At 45.8% G+C, this 24,686-nt stretch overlaps 1 protein-coding gene across 1 annotated transcript in view; it reads left to right on the top strand.

Moving 5' to 3' along the window:
- Positions 1 to 24,686, top strand: part of LOC146806340 (uncharacterized) — a 227,120-nt gene that overhangs the window by 21,600 nt on the left and 180,834 nt on the right. The gene's annotated exons all lie outside the window — the stretch shown is intronic.

The following is a 24,686-nucleotide window of genomic DNA, read 5'->3' as shown; positions in this document are numbered from 1 at the left end:
TATACACTTATAGAGAAACAGGGGTCCCTTATGGAAAGACTGCAAACAATTGGATGTACATAGAAATACAATGAGGCCTAGGTATGTCATCCAAATGGAACAATCACAAATCATTATTTGATGTAAATAATAAATAAAAAACAATGATGTGGGAAAGCGATCGCACGAGTCACATAAGACTTACAGGCTCAGGCATACGGCAGTGACAAAATAAAACACAATGGTTTTAGTCGCAATCCGCCGGTACCAGTGCTCGTGCACAGGAATGAAGGATTCTCTCAGCCAAGTCTAGGTACCGTAGTAGACGATGGCAGAGATGCAGGATTTCAGGGAGGGCAGCCATGTCTGCTGGGTGCAGTGACTGGAGCCTTCTCTTGTGCCTCCAACCCTAAACTTCTTTTTAGAGCAATGCTTTCTCTTTACATTATATTGTTTCTGTTCATTCTGCCACACGGAAGTTTAACCCCCTGCCACCCAGGAAAGACGTCTCCCGTAACCTCCATCATTTATTTATTTAACTTGATTTTTTTCACAATGCAGATTTTACTTCCCCCGCAGAGCCCACCGGGGAGCCTTCCCCTGTGGATCCGCGGATCCCTTTGCCACTTTGAGTTCCAGTGAAGATGGTTTCTTCTTCCTGGAGGGCTTCCAGATTCTTTTGGGGTTGGCTGGGTGATGCATTTCTAGATGTATGGCCTTGATCCTGGAAGATGTATCCACTTTCAGTAGACATTTGCCATCTGAGGAGGTACCTACCAATGCAGGAAGCGTCTCTTCTGTGGTAAAAGTGCAGTCTCCGTGATGGCCATTAATGGGATTTTACACCCTCCGTGTAGAACTGTGGTGGGCAGGGGTAATGGCAGGTCCAGTTCTAGAGGGGACAGGATGGGTGGGGCTGTCCCCACCAAGGGAGCCCACTGTGCCAACCAGGGGCAATTGCCAAGTAAGAGTGTCGTTTTGTGTGGTGTGTACTTTTTTTGTATTTAATTTTTTTTAATTAATTTAAATGTTTCAAGTATGTGTGTGCTGGGTATGATCCCCATCTATGAGATGGGTGACTGAAAGGGTCTTTGTGGGAACAGCAGGCTGTCCTCCGACACTCTCCCTGCCACACAAGACCCGTCGCAAGCTCCCTTCAAAAGGTGGTTGAGTCCAGCTGTGACAGAATAGAGACGCGCAGTATGACTTCACTTTCTCAAGACAAGTGAAAATTATATTCTTACAAATAGAAAATATATGTTAACACTGACATGCTTCATTTTTAGGTCTCTCCTAAGACAGTGCATGCATGGTCTCTTGCAAGACCTTTTGTTAGCTTACAGGGGGCTTCGAGGCCGCCCGCTGCTTTCCATTGGTTAGCTGGATTGTCACTCTTTTGCTTGCTTCTTAGATACCACCTTCCATAGGCTTACTTCCTCCTTGGTTTGTCCCTCCCCTGGAACATGGATACATTACTTATGTCCATTCCTTGATTTTTCTTTTTTTTTTTTTTTTAGGCACGATTTTCTTCTTTTTAAGCACTGTACAATAGCACAAGTGTGTTTTTTGTTTTTAGCAGTATCCCATTTGCATTTCTCCCCCCTCTGTGTTCATCTCTCAGTCCCAACTGTTGTCCATGTGCTTGCCACCAGCCCCTCCTGGCCACCCTTTTTCTGCTTGCCCATGCACCTCTCGCCCACTCTCTGTGGCTGCCCCGCTGCTCCCAACCACTCAATTCCATGTGCTTTCCACCAGACTGTCCCACAGACACTCTGTTGTCCCTTCGCTCCCCCAAACCCTTTAGTCTCACATGCGAGATCTATTGGCTTTGCCAATGCTTGTTCTACTGATGTGAAGCTAGGGTGGGGCGAACCACAGAGAGATTGAGCCTAAAGCCTGGCTCAGCTCGAGGTTCTGTTGTAACCTCAAACCCATAACGAGTTGAGCTTTCATGTGGCTTCTGCTGCCCAACCTCTACCTGGGATGTGGCATACGGCCAGAGCTGCCGACTATGGAACTCTGGAACAGGGTTCGAATCTTGGCGTCTGCTCAACATCCTGTGATTCTGGACAAATGACTTCATATACCTATGGCTTTAAACCATGCAGGTGACGTTCTGTAATGGCGCTCCCGTGAAGGCTGCAATACCTTTGGGTCCTGATTGCGCTATATTTTAGAAAATGCAGAAGAATACGCTACGAGGTAAAAACAAAGCATTAACCTAAGGAAAGTCCAAGAGATACCCATTTACTGGCTGATTTGCAGAGAGTAAACCAGACTTTCTAGATCATTTGTGGCTTCCCTGCTTAAATTGTGTGATCCTGGGCAAATATTTTATTTCACCAAAACTTTGTATTTCATTATTGCTTATGAAAGTACTTTTGAATATGCAACTATAGACGACCAGTTGTATAAAGTGATCCCTTTTAATTTAATGAGTACTTCTCAGTGCAGCGCTATAATGTGCCCCATTAATGTAAACGCTTCAACATGTCAAAGAAATGACCTTATAGAACTTTGTATTTGTCATGGTTTGTTGTATGATGCACATAAGGCCTTTTTTCAGGGCTTGGCTCGTCCACGAGCTCGAAGATCCGAGCTAGACCCTTGGTTCGTCTCTGCTCTCCCCATAATTGGTTCGCTCGCCCACCTCAGTGACGACATGTTTAATTTACAGAGCTACTTTTGGGGGGTGGAGAGGCTCTCCGCGTTTCATCCTTCTGCGATAACATGGGTCTCACGGACTCGACTCCTAAGAAACCTTGTTATTTCCACTGCTACAAAGTGGCACACTATTAAAGAATTCCAACATAAAATGCACATTTGTATGTATTCATGGAGTCAAAAAATGCAAGTTTGAAAAGGTTACACAGCACAAAAGTTCAAGTCTCAAACAATGAAACCGATCAGTTGCAGTGTGTGTTGTTTTTTTTTTTTTTTAATGTTCATTTCTGATTTAAAACCAAAATACATATGCACATTATAGGCTGCCAGGTGTCCCGGATTTACCTGAACAGCCCCAGTCCTTTTTTTTTTTTTACTGCCTTTGCTAACACTTGAGCTTTTTTTTTTTAAACCGCAGTTAAACAGATGCCGAGTCTTTGCTCCATGTTCCTTCCACTTGGTTTTTGCTTTGCATAAATTCTTTCCAAAGTAAACGAGCGCCCGTGGTCACTTAACTGGGAGTATATACACTACTCCCTGTCGTCAGTGACCCAATGTTTTAATTTGATTTCCTGTGGAGAATGTGTAATTTGTTCTATAGTATTGCACCTCTAACCGCTTGTTGGGTGTTTATGTATTATAGATATATATTTTTATAAAGTGTAAAGATGGGCCTATATTGCCATCCAGGGGTTCCCGTCACCTACACAAACCACCAGGCCGAGTGATGGATAAATGTCACCTGAACCCAGATTTGGCAAAAGGCTCCTATTACATGTTATGTACTTCTGTAAATATTACACGATTTATTAATTGACTTTAGCACTCTTTAGAAAGATTTTGAGCGTCAGCAGTTTAGTGCTCCTTGTTTGCATGAGACCGCAGACATGGCTGTCAATGTTGTGAGAAATGTGTTTCTGCTTGGGAAGAAAGTGCTAATATTTAAAATGTATTTTATACAACAATGTGTATCACGAGTCAAATCTTGTACATGAAGCACATTGTAAGGATAATAATATACACTCTGGAATGGGATGACGACAATAATAATACTTTACTGATTATGGTTATTTGAAACCTGTACAATGTGAAACCGCAAGAACGATTAGTAAAACGGGGCTGGATTCAGAGCAGAAGTGGGGTTCATACATATTAAAGAATATAATCGGCTAGTAATAGACGCATACTGCGGGTACCACATTGGTCGGTTACCCGCTAGTTATTCCCCATTTAAAGCCGCACAGGGTCGGATTAATACGAGTTAAACAGAAGTCCAGTTCATGCCAATTAAAACCGTGTATTCGGCTGTGAAAAGGAAGCGAGCAAAGGTTACCACATTGGTCCGCTAGATGGGGCTGTCGGGTGGTTATTCCACATTTAAAGCAGCTCAAAAGTTAAAGTTCAAATGCGTTGATGCCGCAGGCCGAGGTCACCATTGGTCGGCGACGCAAGAAAAGCAGCCGGGGATTCTGAAATGGGCTTTTCTTTTGCCGTAGAGTGATGCTATAGAGCAGGGTTAACAAAGCCAAGTGCATTCTGGGATAGGCTGGGCTCTGCCGTTGCATGTCTGTTTCACACATTGGGCGGTTTCATTGGTCGATGCTTGCACCAGGGATGGGCCTGCAAGAGTGACCCTGTCTTGTGCTGATTACTGTTCTAAGAGCAGCAGTGTCATTGCACCGGCACTCAAGATGGAAGGCTGCTTTACTTCATTTGTTTATGGGAACTAAATATCCTGCAAATCAATTCCTCAGTGTGAATGACAGGAAATAATTCAGGTTTTATGAAAAAAAAAAAAACTTTTTGTATTTTCTTTTAAAGAATTTTATTTGTTTTGACAATGGACAGTGAAGAAGCATGAACGGGGTGGCATTGACATGTAGGCAGTTCATAGACATATATAAATCTTGACCCATCGGGTGCATGACCGCTCTGGTCATGGGTCAAGCAGTTGACTGATTTGGGGAGTTCTACTGTGGGGTAACATTTCTGAAGGGAGATATGTTGCAAGAGTTCGAGACTGCAAAAGATGTTGTTGCTTCTGGTTTTCATAAGAAACCCTAAAAATTAATAGTTGTGGTGAGGGGAGAATCCCTTAACACCCGTTTTCTCACGGATGACTATGAACTCGCTAACAGTTAATGAGGACAAGACAGGTTCTGCTGGTTGGCAGCCGTCCGCACCTTGAGACCCTCCTCTGTGTCCATCAAATATGGGTATCCCTCCTTCACCTGTTCATCTGGTCAAACACCTGGAGCTATGGCTCGACGACGACCTGTCTGAGCCACCAGATCAATAAAGTAGCTGCCAGTCTTGACATCCCTTTTTTTTTATTTTTAACTATTTTTATTAACATTTTGCTTAGTGCTACATTGACAGTATATTTCACATTGATTGATTGATTGATGTGGAACTCGTATAGCGCAACTATCGCCCTACGGGCATCCTGGCGCTTTTGACTGATGGACAGCATCAGAAGATGACAGAGGGAGAGTCAGGGAAAACCTGCCTAGATTAAGCTTTAGGATATAACCAGGTCTTAAGTCCCTTACGAAATTCAAGTAAGGAATTGCACTGTCGCAGGTTCGCAAGGAGCTTGTTCACATGCCGGACGCTACTGTGCTGAAGGCTCTTACGCCTACCCTAGTGCGCTTAAGTCTCGGAATCACCAGAAGACCAGCTGTAGAAGAGCGAAGTTGCCTACTTGGTAGGTAGCGAGCGAACTTATCCTGTAGAGGGGCTGTGCCCAGTCCATGTACGGCTCTAAAAGTTGGGCACAAGGACTTAAAAACAACCCTTTCCCTCACAGGGAGCCAGTGTAAGTCCCTTAGTGCTCTGGCAGACGAGGAGCAGCGTCGCCTATCAAGCACTAGCTTGGCTGCGGCTGACTGAATCCTCAGCAATCCTTGGAGGATATACTGCGGAGCCCCCAGATAAAGGGAGTTGCAGTAGTCAAGTCTGCTTAATACCGTGCTGCGTACCACTGTAGCCCGCGACTCCCTAGGGAGCAGAGGTAGAATACTCCGAAGTAGCCGCAGCAGGGCAAAGCAGACATTGGCAGTCTTGCTGGCCTGGGATACCATCTGGAGGTCGTCATCGATGATCACCCCGAGATTACGAACCTTCCTGACTGGTATGAGGGGTCCTTCCTCCGGTGTGAGATGGAAATCAGGAGGGAGGTGTTTGGGGATCCTAAATGGTGAGCAGAAGACCACCTCCGTTTTACTGCTATTAAACTGAAGAGAGTTCCTTCTGAGCCAATTCGTAGTCTGGTTCATGCACTGATGGAAGCGGTCCATGGATAGTGCATCATCCCCTTCTAAAGAGAAGGCCAACTGCGTGTCGTCGGCGTAGTTCACCAAGCTGACTCCGAAAGATTTTATTAACGGGAACAGGGGCCGCAGGTAGATGTTAAAAAGGATGGGACTAATTGCGGACCCCTGCGGCACCCCGTGCGCAACTGGAGACCTGCTAGAGGAGAACGGTGCCAAGGTAACAACCTGCTGTCTGTCTTCTAGGTAGGATTGAAACCATTGCAGCGCTCTCCCCTTTACACCTATCTGCCTCAGCCTCTCTAACAGGACTGGATGGCTCACCGTATCAAATGCTGCCGACATATCGAGAAGCACCAGGATCATAGCATTCCCGTTGTCGTCACGCATTCGAAGGTGGTCCAGCATGGTGGTTAACGCTGTTTCGGTTCCGTGGCCAGGACGGAAACCAAACTGATCCCTATCAAGCAGAAAGTTCTCCTCCAGAAACTGAGACAGAGTCTTACTTACAGACTTTTCCAGTATTTTCACGGGTAAGGCAAAATGGGCCTGAAGTTAGCTGGCACCAGAGGGTCCAGGTTCGGCTTTTTTATCAGTGGGGTTACCACCACTGCTAATTTCCAACAGCCTGGAACACATCCAGCCATCAGGGATTGATTACAGATCATCCTTAACCAGGGGAAAGTGTTACGTCCGTAAAGCTTCCATATCTTATGGGGAAGAGGATCTAGGGTAGAACCAGACGACACACTTTCAGTCAGGTTATCAAAAACTTAATGAGAGAGGACAGCAGTCAGTTTTAGATCTCCATCAGCCGGGCTAATTGTTTCCTCAGGACTGTCCTGGATGTTGTCCTGTAAATTGTTCACAATGTTAGAGATCTTCTCCTGAAAAAAGGAGGCGATTTCGCTACACAAAGTTTGCGAGGGGGCGACTCGGTTATTCATGCAGTCTGGGTTGGAAAGGTCTCGGACGATCTTGAAGAGAGCTTTGGACCCATTGGAAGCCTGTGTAATGGAGTTAGCATAAAAATCGGCCTTAGATCTCAGAATGAGGGTTTTATATTGCAGTTGTACTTGTCTTAGATCTTTTTTATCTTCTTCAGAGTAATTTCTTCTCCATTTCCTCTCTGCTTGTCTGCGAGAGAGTCTAAGATGATGCAGCTTCTCATTGTACCAGAGCGCTGATCTTTTCCTTGCCTTCTTTAAAGGCTTTATAGGGATAAAATGGTCTAATAGCTTAGTTATGTGTTCCGTGAAAGACCTGTAGTTATCCTCCACGGACTTATTGGAAGAGAAGAGACTGGCATCGAAAGATGTGGTTATAGAATCAACCCTTGCCAGTTTGGCCCATTCTCTGTCCCTCCTGTGAAAGTACTGCTGGCTAGGCAGATTCTTGTGGCAGGGCATTGCCATACTCAGATGGATGAGAAAGTGATCAGTCCAGTTCAAGGGCATTATATTGGAAACTTTTGTTGTAGCTGGATTGGCGAAGACCATATCCAGAATACGTCCTTTCTGATGGGTGGGGCTAGACACCAATTGATGGAGATTAGAGTTGGAGCAAGTATACAGGAGGTCTCTCAGTTGACTGCAGAGGCCTCCCTCCTCACTGAGGTTAAAATCACCTAGAATGACCATGTTGGTGTGGGTAAGTTTTAGATTGGTGATAGTTTCAGCGAGAAGGTGGAATTGTGTGGTCGCGCCTGGTGGCCTACAACAGAGCATCCCCGTAAGTAGATTCCCGCTAGGGGCCTGAAGTGAAAAACCCATGATTTCTATCCCCCAACCTCGTCGATCTGACATGTTCTGAAGTCTAAAGTATCCTAAAAGATCAGACCCACTCCTCCCCTCTGCCCGAACTACGAGGCTTGTGAAGGATGATGATGTACAGACCTAGATGGAATAGTGTACAGTCTTTAATTTTATCTCTTTCCCTATTGGAGACGTAAGTGAACTCTGAGTGTGCTCCGTAGTTATCATACAGTACTGTGTGCTCCTTCACTAGTATCCGACTCGGACTCATCCAGTGGAGGGGGCTCACATATGTTGCCACGATAAGTGTTCCAACCTCCCCAGACACTTTGTCCATTTTTTGGGGCACCCTCGATGGATATATACAGACTTTTCCGCAATCATCGCCATGTCCATATCTATGCACCATTGAGTAAGAGTAGGGCTAAGTCTGGATCCCCAACGTTGTGCAATGTTGCGTTTTGCTACTGTGTTACCTAGTGTTACCCAGTCCTGCGCAACCGTGTTCAAATCTGTGGGTTCCCAGATATTGAGGAGACAGCACCTCGGGGTCTGGAAGTCTCGTGACACACGTGACTTGGGAGAGCATACGCATCACCGCCATCCAGTAACGCGCTATCTCTGGGCATAGCCACATAGTGTGGTAAAATGTACATGTTTCTCGACATTGTCTGAGGCAAAGCAGCGTATCTATGCGGTATAGCGTCCTGGTGTAGTATGTGCGGTGGAGGATTTTTAATTGCACTAATCTAAGTCTTGATGGCATTGCAGCCTCTCTAGGGGACGCAAGCGCCTCTCGCCAATCAGCCTCCTCTATCTTCTCCCCCCCCCCCCCCCTCTCTTCTAGCTCCCATTTGGTCTTCAGCGCCGTCATGGGGTCTGGGCGGTTATTTACTATTTTCCGATAGGTCTGCGTGCGAAATCTCCTTTTTGTGGAGATGGTCTGTTAAGTCTATCCTCTAGCGGGGAGCATTCTCCAGGCCGCATTCCCGGTGGTAGTAAGGACTGAAATGCGTGCCTGATCTGCATGTAAACGAAATGGTTCTGCCTGTGCTAATCCGCAAGTGGCCTGTAGATGGGCAAATGTGATCATCTCTCCCTTTTTGCCACAGATCTCCGACTTTCGATATTCCTATCAAATCCCAGCTATGAAAGCCTTTGGTGTTGTGCAGCATCCCCAGTTTCTTTGTATCCCATAACGGCATTGCTTGTGTGACCACCCCCTTCCCAGCCTAATGCCCTTTGCACCTCAAACCACATGTGTACCTTGTGCGCCGTTGGGCCTGTGAGGTTGTGTCATCTCGTTTTGTTGTAGAGTGCCCCCATGATCCCTGACTGGACCAAGAGGTGTCTATCCATCCGAAACGCTGGATCTTCTTGGGGGACATGGAGCCATTGGTTAATGGCCACCAACTGGGAAGCCCAATAGTACATTCTTATATCGGGAAGAGCAATCCCGCCATCATACTAGCTTCTGGTGAGTTTTTGCATAGCTATACGGGGAGTTTTCCCGTCCCATAGCAATGTTGTCAATTCCGCATTTATTGCTGTGAAGTATGAAGAGGGGACAGGGAACGGTGTATCCTGCAGCGCATAAAGGAACCGGGGAAGTGCCATAATTTTGAAGAGGGCTGCCCTTCCCAGTAGCGTCAATGGTAGTGTGCGCCAATATGACATCGCTTTTAAATCTCGTCAATGGCTGTGTCAAGTTTTTGGCAGTGAATTGTGCATGATCATGTGTTAAAAATATCCCAAGGTATCTACAGTGTTGACATCCTTAAGTGGTTAAGGAAAATCCTGGTATACCTCCGGGTCAGTCCTCAAAGACCTGTAGCCCATGTTCTGGTAATCACCAGACTGGACTACAGAAATGGCTAATACTTGGGTGCTGTAAATTATTGTCTCAAACTGCTTCAGACCGTACAAAATGCGGCAGCATGCCTTCTCCTTCAACCACCCATACTCACCTCTTCAGCTAGCATGTTACATGCTCTTCACTGGCTGCCAACTGAACGTCTGGTTCAATTCAAAGCCTCATGCTGTATGCGCGAGTGCCTTCCCAGTACAGGTCCCATGTACCAGGGACATTTGGTGTCTTGGAATACACGAACCGCTCATTCAGCTCTAGACCTCAGGAGCTGTCAGTGGTTCCCAGAATCCAGAGAGCCAGTCAAGGTGGTTGGGCATTTGCGTATCTGGGACCAAAGTTGTGGAACACCTTGCCACAAACCTTTTTGGTCGACAAATCGCTCCGTTTTCAGCAAATCGCTGAAAACGTGGGTGTTTCCACTTCTTCTTTAAGTTAACCTTGGCTCTCAGAAATGCCAGTTTGGTTTAGTGAGGAGGCTACTGGTGGGAAACCTTTTATTAAGTAGCATGCGCTTTACCAATCATGTAAATAAAGTTGATAGACGCAGTGGTGTCCAGCGGCAATTAGAACAGATGGGGCAATGGGCGAATATTAACGCACAGACCAGCACTATTAAAAACCAGCAGTGCCCTTAGGCTCCAAGCCAAAGTCCACTGAAATGCACACTATTCGCTGCTTCTGCCACGCCCTCAGACTTGGCTGCTACCAGCACGAAAAATATAATGGTAATAAATCTGTTTTATTACCATTTTGTTTTACAAGTTTCCTGCTCTCCAGGGGAGGGGTGATGCTCCTCCGCACTCATGGAGGCACTGCCGCAGGATAGACGGTGAGGAATGTGAGCGGGCTAGGGTTTCGTGTAAAGAGAACTGGGCAAATGGAGTTCAGGGGATTCCGTCCTCATATGACAGTTTTCAGAGGAAAGCATTTGTTTTTGTTTCACTAGAGCGGGTCTTTGGGTCCACCTCATGTTGGAAGCCAGGAGTAAATGTTTTGTTAGGCAGAAGTTGTGTGCTTCCACAAAAAAATGCTTTCCCTCCAGCAGCTGTGATCCGTTTATTTATCCAGCTGCCTGAGCTTGATATTTTAGGGACACACATATGACATTGTAATGCTGTGAGTATGTCTTGGATAACTATACATTTTATGGCGTTTTTCTCTGCCAGCAGCACATATGGTTGAAGGAAAGTCATTAACTTTCGTGGATGTTTAGGTCTGGGTTGAAAGTTCAACTGTCACCTGACCTTTTTAATCTGAATCAATATTTTTCTGCAGTTCTTTACTCCTGCACAAATGCATATCCACTCCCATGCTATGTGTTTGTAATACTTCACATTCCCAAGCAACATTCCTTCAAAGCCAGACCTATTGGCATTGCCAATGCTTCTATTCCTTTTTTAGGTTGAGCCTAGCGCAGCGCGCATGCGTTGCCCTATGGGGAAGCCTCTTGGAATCACTCCAGACTTTCTCGAAACTTGTCTGTGTGGTTTTTTAACTTCCACACATTCTATTGGCTGTTGCGTGTGGCTTTCAAAAATGAAAGCACTCAATTGGCCAAAAGCTGGTGCATGTACCACCATTTCTTTAAATGTTTACTCCCATAGCGTTTTGGTGTCGGGAGTGAGCAGTGGCGCTTATTGTGGCAGCTGCATTCCTTGTTTCTTCTGCAGTGTTTAACGACGGGCTGCTCTGTGCCTGGATTGCCACAGCTGGCATACAGGGTTGGGGGCTCCCTACACCTCAAAGGTGTTTTGTGGATTTAATTGGGAAGCTGGACCCGCTCACCATAATTCAAGTAAAGCGTTATCCAAAGATGACTTTGCGTAAGGTGAGAAAGAGAACAAGGGACTGTTTATGTAACTTCTGTTGACTGTTTCTGATCCTTGGCGTTCCTTAGAATCATTTCAAGTGAAAGCGCTGTGTCTTTGCATAATCACACGTGTGATCGGACTATGATGGACTTTGAACCAGACAGTCTTTCAATTAAAGCCATCCTGCACAATTGCACAATAGGACAACTGGATTATGAATTGCAGTATGTGGGATGCCATTAAGCGTTATTTATATATTTACTGTGGTTCGGCGATTAACATCACCTTTCGAGTGCATTGTGGGAAATGAAGGCTTCTTCAATCACTAAGACATGTGACAGACTGGTGCTATTAAAGCACAATAACAGTATGTCGGTAACTGACTCAACTGTGACCAAGGCTCAAATGAGCAGAAACTCGTCAGGATAAAGTAGAAGGCAGACAGATGGCAAGCTGCTTGAATTTATTCTGGAATTAAAACTCCTTGTGTATCACAGAACCTGGGCTTCAGTGTTTTTTCTTCTGGTGTGTTTAACCCCAGGGTGCTACGTGCCCACATTGCTGCAGCTGCCCTGTAGGGTCCGGGGCTCCCTTAACCTCTGAGGTGTTGTGGATTTAATTGGGAAGCATGACCCGCTCACCATAACGCAAATAAAGGATTATCCGAAGATGACTTTGCGTGGGAACAAGGGAAGGTTTACGTACCTTCTGTTGACTGTTTCTGATCCTTGGCGTTACTTGGAGACATTTCAAGTGAAAGCGCTGTGCCTTTGCATAATCATGTGTGATCTGACTATGATGGACTTTGAACCAGACTGTCTTTCAATTAAAGCCATCCTGCACAATTGCACAATAGGACAACTAGATTATGAACTGCAGTATGTGGGATGCTATTAAGCGTTATTTACATATTTACTGCGGTTCGGTGGGACCTTTGTACTTAGCGGGCCGCTGCTGGCCCCTTCTGTGGCCCACGTACCTTTTTAAGTGAACATTATTGCGATGTCACAGCAGGCTCTCTGTACTTTCCCAGAGTATGGTCCAGTTCCAGGGCTCCCCAGTAGTTATTGACATCCTGCTACCCTGGGCACCACCGGGCATTCTCCCTAGGGATACTATATTTCCCTTTAGTTTGTGTCATTAACTCCTCAGACCTCACAAACGGGGCCTTACGGGTGGAAAAAAAAGTGGCAAGGGGAAAGGTGGTTCCTAAAATGTGCAGGCCTACGTAATTAAGAGGGTGGTTTGAACAGGTAGTCACCTCTGAGTACCATAGTGTGACGCTCAACCGTAGGTTGGAGTGTCTATGAGCTTTCTATTTACTGACTGTCAATTGTTAGCTCGTTAAGAAGAAGTGCTATACAAGAGTAACATGCGACATGAAAAATTACAAAAAACTACATACTGTAGATAGCTAACACTCTTGTGTCCCAAAGGCGAGACCTATTGGCTATGCCAATGCTTGTTAAGAATGTATTGTCAGTCTCCGGGTTCTGCAACAGGTTGATTGGATTTACTGTCTTGCCAGGATGCATCCATCTCCAGGCGGTAGGAGAAACCTCCTCCTGACACTTCCAATGCTTCTTTCCACTCCTGGTGATATGGGACGAGCCTTTGACTACAGGAGTCTCCCAGCTGCTCCTCTGGCTCCGAGACCCCCTCAGATGCCCTTCCTGTGGTGCCCAGGCCCGCTGGTACCCACCATGCCCATGATGTCCCAGTAACCAACTTTAAGGTCCCTGCCCACCCCTCTGACTCTGTGCACTTTATTGCAGCGCCTGCCACATCTGTGCCAGACTAGGAGTGAGGTCACGTGGTTCTACTTTTGATGTGGTTTTGGTTAATTAAACCTAATGCTTATTCAAGAGTAACAGAACTTGCAGTGTAGAGCGTTCCAAAACTGTTGTAAAAAACAATGTCTCAGTGAGCTGAACTTGGGACAGGCTGCGTTATACCTTCTTCTGCCTCTGACATTTTGTGGTAAGGTTTGTCAAGCTGGTTTTACAAAGCCTCGCTCTTTTGGTGCGAGCAGTAAGCGCATCTGTCCCCTGCTTCTAAGTGCTATACTAACGTCATTAACTTGTTGGCCAGCTCCGTATAGGTCCTTGTATGGACCTTTATCAGATTCAAGGTCTCAGGCCAGGCCAGGACTCGAACACTTGATCTGAAAGTTGCTTGCTGGTCTATCTACACTATGACCATAAACCCTTTGACTGTTCTACTGGACTCAGGACATGTTCTTTGTGTGTGTGTGTGGCACCTAAATCCAACTGTAGCAAACTTGCTGTGTCGCCCGTGGGGGTTGTGAGAAGTTGGCCTGGTATATGCTGTCCACTAGTTGTAGTGGGCCCCTTGCACCAGTCCAAACAACCCCTTATTGGTTATAGGTTAAAGACAACCTTGAGGGCTATCCTAGTGGTAGCTATGGAGAGCAGCCTTCAGGCTAAGTCTTGAAGGAATGTAAAGCAGCTTGTTTTACCAGTCTATAATCTCTTGAGTGCCTAAATGAAAGATAACCACACCAGGTATATATATATAAAATATATGTATTTATTTCTAAACACACTCTCCTAGACTCTTTGTGAGGCTAGAGGTCAAAACACATAAGTTGCACTTCAAAAGCACAGTAATAAGCACAAATACACATCAGGCCCTAGGGGCGAGCCAAACCATATACTTAAATAGTGGTATACGAACCACAACTTAACTAGACACAAGGCCTAGAGCCTGTAGAATCGCTGGGACTTCAAGGAACCACCCAAGGTAGTGACACAGGGGACCCACGGGGGCCGTGTGCAGTGTGTGAACACAGCCGCGAGCTCCCGTTCGCTTCTATGGGGAAAGTTGCGGTTAGATTTTTTTAAAGATTAGGGACACTTAGAATTGAGTCAGGACCAAACCCTTTGGGACTTATGAAGTTCTAGGGTCAACACCCACGGGAGCACCGGAGTACTCGTGTTTCCTCACCCAGGGAAGCCGGGTGCATAGGTGTTAAATGGTGTTGGGTCGCGTCGTCTATTTCAATGGGAGCTGGCGAAGAAGTGCTGCTGCTGGGAAGATGCGAGTGTCCGAAGAGATCCAAGTCTGGATCGAAGATGAGAAGAACCTGAAAGCAGAGGGGACAGAGTCTGGGTCACTAGCCAGTGACCAGGAAGGCGATGGGCAGATGCCCACCGATGTCTGGTGATTTGAGGTGAAGCTTGACTCTTCAGCCACGAGGACAAGGAGGTGTCGAGGATGACCAGGAGCTGGATTCGAGCTGTTCGACGAAGGATGTCGAGTGCTGCAGTGTCGGTGCCCCGATTGGACACAACAAGCCTTGGCAACAGCAACCCATGGAGAAACAAGAAAGATGCTTCGGTGCAGACCAGCAAGGTCTGTGGGACTCACCACTTGGTAGTGAGTCGGGGCACGTCTGGAACAACCAGAAAAGCCCAAGGAAATTCAAAGGTACCCCCTCAGGGACCCACCAGTCGATGGACCAGGGATCGCGAAGGGACCTCGTGACAAAATGGCGGCCCACGGGTCACTCTGGGTGACTAGGCCGACAATCTTCGATTTATTCTGTGCTCGAGGTGGGGGCTACAAGTCAGCCCAAGCACAACTTCAGGAGACGTCGAAGTCCGTGCACGGTGACCAGGAGTTCCGGTTCCACGCTACTCATGAGGGCTGCGGGTCTCCGTTTTGCTGGGGACTCAGGTCGACCTCTGAGATGTCTGGAAATCCTCTTCCTGGGCTGCAAATACTTAGGAGTCCGGCGGGAGCTTCGCCAATGCAGACCGGCAAATTGCTTCGTTGGGGCCTGCCAAAAAGGGAAGTCACTCCTTGACCCCAAGGGAGATTTCTTCAGTCCTCTAGTCTTGAGTAGAGCGTCGAAGTTCCAGGATTCAGCTTCAGAGTTTCGTCCAGGGATATCTAAAGTTCTGGTTACAGAGGTTCCTTACTTATACCTAAGGAAAGGGTTGGACTAGCTCTGGGAACCCACCAAGGGGAGGGTTTGGAAAGAGGGGTGGCTACACCCATTTCCTTTGTCCAGTTTCGCGCCAGAGCAGGGGCTGGAAGCCCCTGAACCGGTTTGAGCTGGACTATGCACAGGGACACCAAATGTGCCCCCAGTGCAGGACTTCAAAGGACTCAGAGTGCTCCCACCCAGCTCCAATACACAAGCCTGTCTGGGAGGTGGTTACACCTCCCTGTGACAGGAAACCTATTGTCCAGGCCTCCCCTGCTGGAGTTTTGGTCAGCAGCAGGAGGCCAGACCCGTGTCTGTGGCTGCAGCATCCATTTTGTGATGCCAGGGCTCTATTAAGTTTCTACCGGGTGTACCAGTGCTGTCATGTCTCTCCCTCTAGAAGGGTGGTATCATACTCCCACACCAGTTACTGGTGTGGGGGTATGATTCCAAGGTGTTTGACACCAAACACGACCTGTTTCCGTGCAGCCAGTCCAAAGTTAGCATTTACAGTTTGGTTATAATGCACTTAGGAGAATATGGTCAGGCTGCACTACAAACTGCATCAGAGAAGGGTCTCCGAATACTGCAGAGGGTCTCTGCTCATGCAGGGGCACCCTCTCGCATAAGAACCAAGCACTCTGCCTACAGGATTGATAAGGCCTGCCATAGGAGTGACTTATAGGTGTGTGTGTGTGTGTGTGTGTGTGTGTGTGTGTATTGTATGTATATGTGTGTGTATATATATATATATATATATATATATATATATATATATCAACAAACAAATGATGGACGGAATGCAGACATTCTCCCCCAGTCAAGAGATCTGGGTTAAATCCATCGTTCTTTTGCCCACTACGCCACCCCAGTTCAGACATGGCCATATGCAAATCAGTCTTGACCCTGTGCCTCATGGGAACAGTCCAGCCCGAACTGCCAAGCCATGTCTTCCCTGGACCGGAATCAAGCATCCTAGGACCGGTTTCTGGCTATCAGCCGTCATCAGCCAGGATAGCTTGACTCCAGTGGCGTAGTGAGCACGGGACCCACGTCTGGGCATACCCATCCCACTTAGGGCGAAAAGCATTACAACAAACAAATGATGGACAGAATGCTGACAATGCAGACATTCTCCCCCAGTCAAGAGATCTGGGTTAAATCCATTGTTCTTTTGCCCACTACGCCACCCCAGTTCAGACATGGCCATATGCAAATCAGTCTTGACCCTGTGCCTCATGGGAACAGTCCAGCCCGAACTGCCAAGCCATGTCTTCCCTGGACCGGAATCAAGCATCCTAGGACCGGTTTCTGGCTATCAGCCGTCATCAGCCAGGATAGCTTGACTCCAGTGGCGTAGTGAGCACGGGACCCACGTCTGGGCATACCCATCCCACTTAGGGCGAAAAGCGTTACAACAAACAAATGATGGACGGAATGCTGGCAGGGTATGCTCAGACGTGAGTCCCTTGCTCACTTTGCCACTGGATTCAAGCAAGCCTGGCTGAAGACGGCTGAAATGCCAGAAACCGGTCCTTGGAAGCTTGTTTCCGGTCCAGGGAAGACCGGAAACAAGGAGGCACAGGGTCAGACTGATTTGCATATGGCCATGTCTGAACTGGGGTGGCAGAGTGGGCTAAAGAACGGTGATGGATTAAACCCAGATCAGTTGACTGGGGGTGAGTGCTTGCAATGTTGAACACTCCGTCCATCATTTCCTTTGGTTTTGCTTTGTTCGCCATAAGTTGGCAGGGTATGCTCAGACGTTGAGTCCCTTGCTCACTTTGCCACTGGATTCAAGCAAGCCTGGCTGAAGACGGCTGAAATGCCAGAAACCGGTCCTTGGAAGCTTGTTTCCGGTCCAGGGAAGACATGGCTTGGCAGTTCGGGCTGGACTGTTCCCATGAGGCACAGGGTCAGACTGATTTGCATATGGCCATGTCTGAACTGGGGTGGCAGAGTGGGCTAAAGAACGGTGATGGATTAAACCCAGATCAGTTGACTGGGGGTGAGTGCTTGCAATGTTCAACACTCCGTCCATCATTTCCTTTGGTTTTGCTATATATATATATATATATATATATATATAATCTACTGGCAGTCGCTAGTAGATCGTTATAGTTAGGACCGTGTTTCCATAGGAAATCCGCAACATTCTATTTGGAATAACTTTGGCGCCGGTTGACGAATCCTCGCGAAATTTTCAAAATAGGTGGGGCGCTTCGCTCCTACCCTGAAAGTCTCGGGGGGATTCGTCAAGCAGGGGCTGAGAAAAAAGGGGGGCCCCAAAACACGTTTTCCCCATGCAATTTTCCATAGGGACCTTTAGTCCAAGGTACAGCCCGAACGGCTGTACAGAATAACTTTAAATTTGGCAAAGAGGTAGTCCTCAGGTCAGGGATGTGCCTTTTGCAGGTCTGGTGTCAATCTGTTCAGTAGTTCCTGAGAAAATCAAAAGTAAAATCATATATATGTGGGCAGAGCCTAACCACACATCTCATCCTGAGATCTGATTGGCTGTCAGCACTTCATCCAAGAAGTGTTGGCAGCCATCTTGGGACCAATATACATGATAGCACCTCATTAAAAAGCATTGCAGTTAATAGAAGGTTAAGACTTTAGTTACATTATAAATCATTTGTTGATGGTACCATACTCATTTTAGGAATTGTGGTATGTTCTAAGGTGATTTCACCATGTGAAAAAGCCTTCTGCTGGGATATCAGGATTGAGAGAAAAATATTTTCTCATGCTTTTCCCACAGAGGTTTGGAAGGTGATCTATAAGCTAAACTGAGAGCTTATTTTCTGTAAATTCGCACTATCTTTCTCAGTCATGCGAGAATGAAGTCTGACATTCTCAGTAAAACATGTACATCCAACAAGGGCAGAGACTGTCAGTTGATTCCTTTGTGTTCTACTGCAGCTTCCCAGAGTGTTCCAAAGAACAACTAGAGCGCTAACAGTCCTACTTATGATAAACGTATGACACACCTGAAGCCACCTTGATTGGAATAAACTGGTAACACTTAAAACATTTAATTTAAAAAGGAACACGAGGGTGTTCATTTTGCCATAGAAATTATGATTAATGCTGAAGAAAGAAAATGAGGGCACATTTTGAGTGACTTCTCAAATCCTCTTCTATCTCATAAAAAAAATTCTGACATGCAGACTGAAACGTGCACTTTTAATACCAGGAGCAGACTTTCATGGTGAACAGTAGTTTTACTACAGTGATCTAATGAGCAACTAGAGTGCTAACTTTCAGAATTTATGGCAAATGTGTGACACATCTGAATACCTTCATGATGGAATCAAGGTAAAAAACTGAAAGCATTTCCTACTGAGGAGACTGCAGTACATGAGGAAATTAGGAAACTTCAGAACAAATAAATCTCCCAAGATGGCCACCGGAGACAAAAGAGCCCAAATGTAGCCCAAAATCAACCAGATGTAGCCCAAATATAGCCCAATGACAGAAGTGTGCAAAACACTTATTATTTTGTGTTTTTGCAGTGTTATATAGTGCAGACTTGTCAAGTATTGGAGTGCTTTACATGAGCATTGGTTACATCACACAAGGACAAATTCATTTTGGTTGTAGACATGGGGAGACTAAGTGATTTGACCAGAATCACAGAATGTCGAGCTGAAGCAGAAATTCGAACCTGGTTCCCCAGTTGCAAAGTCTGCAGTTCTGGAAGTAACACCACATCCTCTCCCCTAAGTGCAACATTTAATCAAGTGGTCAACTGGATAAAAAAACATAGATAACAAATAATTTAAAAGTGCTTTGTCGCTATTTGAAAACTCAGAAAATATGTCCTTATTTTAGTCTTTTAGAGCACTAACCATAATTTTGATGCCAATAAGACCCTCTCATATATGTAATTTCTAAAGGAAATGCTCTAGGTATTACAGTTTTGGTTACATCAAGATGACGTCAGGCGTTCCACACTTTTGTAATAAATATAGAATGTTAGCAATCTAGTTGTTCATTAGGATACTGTTGAGTGGCAGAGGCCAGGGGCACGGACTCTGAAAATTGGAGGCAGGTAGGAGGGTGCAAAGGCAACAATTTAACCACACTGAGCAGGCAGGAAGGGCCGTGGCAGCACAACAGACTATGGAGGGCAGTGGAAAGGGGGGCAGGGGCAACAAACCAACAATACAGTACTTGCAAGAGTCTGTGGCAATGTAATAGACCATTGTGGGCAGAAGGAAGAGGCAATGGTAGTACAAGCATACATGCCAACAGACCCGATTCAGCCAGGAAACGTCCAATGTTTTTAAGCTCAAATGGGCTTTATTTGATCGGTCTCCTGTCTACAATCTCCTCTTTTTCAATGTAACTCAAAGGGAAAATCAATACCCCAGTTTTTTTTCAAAATCTCCCTCTTACCAAGCTCAAAATGTTCGCAAGTATGGTACATTGGATCATGGAAGGAAATGGGGTAGGGATATGGACTTGGATAACAGAGGACAGGAAGGACATGGAGAGGTGCACCAAACTGACCCTGCAGGGCAGGCATCAGGGTTTGCAGAAGCACAATACACCACACAGGGCATGCGGGATGAGAGTGCAGCACAACAATTCATAGAAAGCAAGAGGGAGGGGACAGGACCATGCACATGGACAACAGAGAACAGAGGGGCAAGAGGCAATGGTAGCTAGCTGACCATAATGGACAGACAGGAGAGAAAGCTGCAGCATAACAGACCATAAAGGGCAGGAGGGACGGGTCAGGGGCATTACAATGGAACAGACAAGCCAGGAGGGAGGGAGTAGGGGTCTGCACATGTAAACAGAGGGCTGGGGGCAAGGGGGCAGGGCAGGAGCAGCAAGATAGCCATGGAGGTCAGGCAGGATGGGCACTAGAAGCAAGACACACCATGAAGAGCAACAGTGAGACTGTGATGGCATACACACAGACCATGGAGGGAAGGTGGGAGGGGGTCAGGGGCAGCTACCTGACCACACAGGGAAGGTGGGAGGGGCCATGGCAGCACAGAAGACCATGCATGGCAAGTGGGAGGGTTAGTGGCAGCACAATGGCTATGATGGGCAAGAAGGAGGGTGCAGGGGCATGCACAAAGGACGATGGAGGATAGAAGGGAGGGTCAGGACCTGTGCACAGACAAGAACGTTCAGGGGAAAGGGCCTCACAACAGACCGCACGGGGCAGGCAGGAGGAGCAGTTGCAGCACAACAGACCAGGGAGGGCAGAAGGGTGTGGCAGTACAATGGACCATGTAGGACAGGAGGAAGAGGATAGGGGCATGGCATGTGGACAGGCAGGGTGGAGGTGGCAGGGACAGGTTATAGTCATCTGACAATGCTAGGCAGGTGGGAGGGGAGTGGCAGCTCAACAGAACACTCAGAGTAGATAGGAGTGGCAGGTCCATGGAACATGGTGGGCAAAAAGGATGGAGCTGGGGCATGCACAAAGACATCGGAGGGCAGGGGGAAGGATAATAGGGGCAGCAAGCTAAGCACAGAGTTTAAGCAGGAGGTCAATGATGGGGCATAGAATTGGGCAATGGAGGGCAGGAGGAGTGGACTGGTACATCATACTAAATTGAGGGCAGTGGCAGCACATCAGACCATGCATGGCAGGAGGGAGGAGGCTAGTCCATGGATTCTGCACGTTATCCTTCTTCCTGCACTTTTCTTCCTCTTTGAGGACTTCTGTTGCTTCTTTCTGCACTTCCTTTTTTTCTTTCTGTGCATTTTTTCTTCTTTCTTCACATGTCCTATCTCTGTAGGCATAGTTAGAAATTAGCATTTAAAAAACCTTTGAAATTCACAGAAACAACCATAGGTTTCAGGCACGTTATAGTTGGGAATTAGCATGTAAAAAACCTCAAATTCACTGAAAAAAACATAGGTTTCAGGGGTGTTATAGTTAGCTGGACTTTTCACTTGTACAAAACCATTGAAATTCCCCCGTTATAGTTAGTTCAGCTAACTATAACTCGCGCGCCCACAATGCACTGCTGATGACGTCACATATTACATCACTCATGACATGGTCAGTGACCTCACTCATGACCTCACTGATGCCATCTCAGATGACATCATCCTTGTGATAGTGGCAGACCTCCTCTCACCCTAATATAACCTTTGATACACACATTCAAAAATAGAGACTAAAATTTTCAAAACAATGGACCTACCAATACCAGTTACAACAACCTCTTCAGTAATTCTAAGATCCACATACACATCCACTCATTCACCAACAGTCCTATACAGTCACTCATACATGTACTCACTCATCATATGTACTCATACACCTATACATCCTGTTACACAATGCCACTCTTCCATAGAGTTACTCACACACATAGTCACTCATGCTAATACAGAATCAAACATACATTTACTTGCATATACAGTTATACACACACACCACCACACTTACTTCTACGGAAACTTACACATACTTAGTCTTTTAAACAATCACTTATAGAAACACATACTTATTCATACAGGAACTCTTTCAAACTCTCACTCTCACACTCTCACATATACTCACTTATATACACCAATAGTCACATATACTAGTTTAAAACCTATGTAGTTACTCATAAAGGCACTATTGAGACAGTCATTCACTCACTAACACACCCATACACACACTCATCCACCCATACAGTCCTGCACACATGCTGTCTTAAAAAAAATACAAACAGTGAGTTACTCATTCATGCACCTATGCACTACGTAATACCCCCCCACCGAACCATGCAGACACTCAGACTGATGCTCAAAAAACCAACTAATAACCTATATAGACACCCATGTAGCTACTCACCAACCCATGCAGCCACTTCTACACAAAGTGAGAGACTGATACAGATATTGACATATTTAAACATTACTCACTAAGCCATGTATTCACTCTGATACACATAATCAGTCAGTTACACAATCAATTTTTCAAAAACAAATCATCCATTTAGACACTTGTATACCCATTTATTCTTCCATCATTGTATACCCATTTATTCTTCCATCATTGTTTAGATATACATGTATAAAACATATTTAATTTTCTGAAAAACAGACATTCACTGGATGATGTCATCAGTGATGTCATCAGTGATGTCATTTGAGATGTCATCAGTGATGTCATGAGTGATGTAATATGTGACGTCATCAGCAGTGCATTGCGGGCGCGCGAGTTATAGTTAGCTGAACTAACTATAACAGGGGAATATATATATATATATATATATATATATATATATATATATATATCGCTCCTCTGCACCTGAAGAAGCGCAGCACGCTGCGGGCGGGTGCTTCAAATGCAGCGGTGCCCCGCAATTTCTATTAACGCTCCCAGATTCCTCCTCCCGTCTCAAAAAAGGAAACTTGAGCACTCGCGGGTAAGTAGTTTGCAGCTTCGTTTTATTACGGAGAAAACAACAAACGCGTTTCGGAGCTAGTCCTTCTTCAGTGTTGTTACTCAGTTCATGACAGAGTACTTTTTTATACACATGATTGTCAATAAACATAAAGAAAGTCGGAGGGGGTGGCGACCAGACAATTTTAAGCGCCATCTTTGAAGGGTCAAAAGGGAATGATTTCATTCAATATGCACAAAATATATTATACAAATGTATGAACAGAATTATCGGGTTGACCATGAGAATAACAGTCTATACACGTTATTTCAAAGTGCATTGGTATAGATATAGATATACTTCATTCGTTCAATGTGGGTTTTATTACATTAAGCACATTTAACGAATGAAGTATATCTATATCTATATGTATACCAATGCACTTTGAAATAACGTGTATAGACTGTTATTCTCATGGTCAACCCGATAATTCTGTTCATACATTTGTATAATATATTTTGTGCATATTGAATGAAATCATTCCCTTTTGACCCTTCAAAGATGGCGCTTAAAATTGTCTGGTCGCCACCCCCTCCGACTTTCTTTATGTTTATTGACAATCATGTGTATAAAAAAGTACTCTGTCATGAACTGAGTAACAACACTGAAGAAGGACTAGCTCCGAAACGCGTTTGTTGTTTTCTCCGTAATAAAACGAAGCTGCAAACTACTTACCCGCGAGTGCTCAAGTTTCCTTTTTTGAGACGGGAGGAATCTGGGAGCATATATATATATATATATATATTCTCACAGTAAGGGGTGCATGCACCACCTTACCCAGACTGCAGTAGCAGACCTGTGGTGTAAATTTGGGTGGCTTTCCAGGGGTCGCATAATACATGCTTCAGCCTCTGGGGTACCTATGCCCTGGGTACATGGTGTACCATATACTAGGGACTCACAAGGGTACCTCAGGATCCAATCTGTGGTGTACCTAAAGTACATGCAATCAATTTAGAGAGGAAGCAGCTAGGCTGGGGCCCTGGATAGCCGGGTCCCAGCCAGACTAAAGTCGAAAAACAGTGAAACACCAGCAAAAAGTGGGGGTAAACCTGTGAAGCAGAGCCTACTCTCCTACAGGGGTGAGCATCAGCTGGGTGGTTGGGCTGTTTTACATGTCTGTAGTTTCCAGATGGAGTGCAGTTGAGTGATGGAATCTCAGAGGCGAGCTGCATTAAGTGTTCTCTGGACCACTTGGTTGAGGGTAACTTGGCCCGCTTGTGATGGCCCAGGGCATGTTGGGCTCCTGGCCATCTGAAAGGGTGGGTCTGCCAAGCAGTGATACCGGGTTTCCTTTGTCCACTTACTGTTGAACAGGTCTCATCTCATCTAGTGACGCGTCTTCAAGAAGAGTCTTGGGTGAACTGCGGATTGACGTCCTTACAAGTAGTGGACCATTCGCAGTATCTCATCATCCCTTGCAATGAAAATTCCGAGTTCGTGGCACTTTTGGTTTACACCTCATGCACTATCACCCTCCCTTGTAGTCTTGCACTAGCATCCACTTCGTCACTACGTTTGCGCAGTTGGTTAAAAGTTCTCTTGTGGTTTATTTCTTATGGATTTTTTTGTATAGCGCAGCTATCTCTCCTGATGGAGTCCTAGTGTTGGATAGCTTCCCATAGAAGACTACTCGTGCAGTTTGCAGGAGTCCTAAATGGGCAGTTTCCGAAGTCCAGGCGTGACTGGGCAAATTCAATTACCAGGATGATTTTCTGGGAAAGGAGCGAAATTGTAGAATTCACCTCCGGGATCTGCAAGGAACAGGACTTCGTAACATTGGAAATGTGGTTATCAAGTTTAAGATGGGGATCTAGGGTCTCGACTTGGACGCAGAGTTACAGCAGTTTAAAATGTGTTGGCTTGAAGTCCCAAAAGTTAATAGTGTTGAAAACAGGGAGAATTTATATTTTGGATTCAGTTAAAGAAAATTGTTGTACATCCAAGAGCATTGGTAGTGTGTAGAGAG

Source organism: Triturus cristatus, chromosome 8 (assembly GCF_964204655.1).
Source record: "Triturus cristatus chromosome 8, aTriCri1.1, whole genome shotgun sequence".
In the NCBI taxonomy this organism is placed as follows: domain Eukaryota; kingdom Metazoa; phylum Chordata; class Amphibia; order Caudata; family Salamandridae; genus Triturus; species Triturus cristatus.
The sequence above is the reverse complement of the archived record's forward strand: the minus strand, read 5'-3'. Positions and strand labels throughout refer to the sequence as shown.